Raw genomic sequence first — 2,485 nt, 5'->3', positions numbered from 1 at the left:
AACGTGCCGTGAGGTACCTTTTATTTTAGGCTGCAAAAATTCAGCTGCGTACGACGGCTTCCCTTCTGAAGTAGGAATATGAACGAAACTCCCTCACCTGTCCTTTGACTGACTTATTAATGGCCCTTATTCTGTATTTCCTTTATGTGGATATCCAATTACATGTGTCATCTTTGAAGATACAGCGACTTAATGTAATAGACCAAAAAAAAAAAAAGCCCATCGTTACAGATTGGTGGTAGCCAGAGGTGAGAGGTGTGTAAAATGAAGAAGAGAGTGAAAAGGTACAATAAATAATAGAAATAAGTTATAAAATAAATAAGTCATGGGGATGTGATAGGCAAAAAAATAAAAAAGAGAGAGAGAGAGAAAAAAGAGAGGGAAAAATACGTACTACACAACAGAAAATGGGCAAGAGCTTTTACAGGTTTTAAATTAAAAGGGGGTAAAAGATAGATGTTGAAGAAATAAATAATATCGAATCCATGTATGTACAACAGACATTTGCGATGCAATGCTTTATGTCTTCTGGCTCTAACCGACAAGTAAATCGACAGTAAAAGTTATTATTATTGTTAAAAAATAGTAATAACAAAAAAAATCAATGTATTCACACTTTAGGGGGGAAGGATATAAAATTTGATCAAACTGGTGGGCGTTTTGCCAAGGGAAACGAATCAGAGAAAGACAAAGACTGTGTACAGATCTCACTTACATGTGGAATGTAAAAAGCCAAACTCATAAAGCAAAGCATGGATTAGAAATTCGAATCCAATCCAATCACAGCAGGGGGGCGGGGCCGGGGAGATTGGGGGGTGTTGGTGAAAAAGTACAAACGTCCCATAGTGAGATGCAAAGATTCTCAGAATTTAATACACAGCGTGGTGGCGATAGTCAACAACACGCTATTGTGTACTTGTAAGAGCGAAGACCCTAAACGTTGCACAGGAAAAACGCGTCCTATGAGGTAGCGGATGTGTTAACCAACCTCATAGTCGTCATTTAGCCAGGTGTATGACTATCGAATTATCACGCCATATACCTTGAACTTTCACAGTATTTATTGTGTCAATTATCTCCATAGAGCTTGAAAAATCTTTGCTTTAAAAGATACTGAAAGGGCGTAGACATCCAAATGATGGAACGTAATTGATTAATACCTTGTTTGAAATAAAAGCTATTAGAAGGTGAATAATTAACAATGCTAAGGAAGTCAGGTTACTTCTGATAGTTCCACAATGGTATTTTGCTTATAAGTGCAGTTTTACCTTTTTTTAGAGAGATGTATTATTTAATCATGTCTGCAGATATTTTTAATGGTTTACCTCCTTCCCTTGAAACATAGACTCATACAAAAGATTAATTTATACAGAGACCAATCAGTATAGACAACAAATATGGCAAAACGTTAACAGTGGTTGAACCTTATTCGTGGCTACGCCGGTGTGCATTAAACTATCATCTCGACTGTTCTATATGTTGGATGGTTAGGAGGGAAAGTGTGTTGTGGGTTTATCGACTGTATAGAACTTTCCGTCTGGTTGCTGTACAGAGCTCATTGGGTGTTAGTAACTTATCACATTTCATAACGATAATATTAATAAATGGTTGCTGCACATTTAATGTCAAAGGAATACCACACAAAGTATTTTCCTCATCAAAAGTGAGAAAACGTAACTGTTAAGGGATAGTATCTGACTATCCTTCATCACCTGTGCATCTCTGATGGCAGTGCACGCCCTCACTGCAAAGTGTTCTGGCAACGAGATGTTCCGGCTGGAGATGGGGGGACACAGAGCGTGGTCAGTAGTGAGGAGAGACGAAGCCTCGACTTACCTTCTGCCCGTGGGTGAGCTCTTCAACCCGCCCCCATCAGTAGGGTTCCTACACATCCCCCCTCAAATTTTTCAAAGTAACTTTAAAATGTGTCTGGCCAAGAGTGATTTTAGCTTATTCGGGTTGATAAAATGTACGATCATAAAAACTATTTTTCAGAACCTTGTTGAATACTTACCAAAGCATTGCCTTACCACCAGGTGCAGGAAAATGCCAGCAAGCATCAATATAATTACCAACGAGGGCTTTATAGTCCCCGGCATGCATTTTTGAGCTGTATTTATTTTTAAAATAATAGATTCTTGTGATTAAAAGTTGATACATGTTTAGGGTGGAATCAGACAGTAAAGTATAAAGAGGTTAAATGTCCAATGTCCACCCTTATCTCTATTATAATAAACTCAGCTATAGTCACTGTAAATATGCTGCCAGTTTTGGTTCTGTAAACATCAGAGCTCAAAGTGTGTTTATTCTTGATATTAGAATATCATCTTATGTCAATAAATAACCATTATGAACTTAACTGCATTCAATTCCTGTGTGATTTGCTTAAATGATTAAATGTGTTAGGATCTTGTAGGACATTGTACATGTCATCTTTCTGTGAGTCTTTTTCTCTTTATAGATAAGTAAGCTAAAATTGAGAACT

The sequence above is a fragment of the Pteropus vampyrus genome, unplaced genomic scaffold, assembly GCF_000151845.1.
Source record: "Pteropus vampyrus isolate Shadow unplaced genomic scaffold, Pvam_2.0 Scaffold131, whole genome shotgun sequence".
NCBI classification, from domain to species: Eukaryota; Metazoa; Chordata; class Mammalia; order Chiroptera; family Pteropodidae; genus Pteropus; species Pteropus vampyrus.
This window is presented reverse-complemented; position numbering follows the sequence as displayed.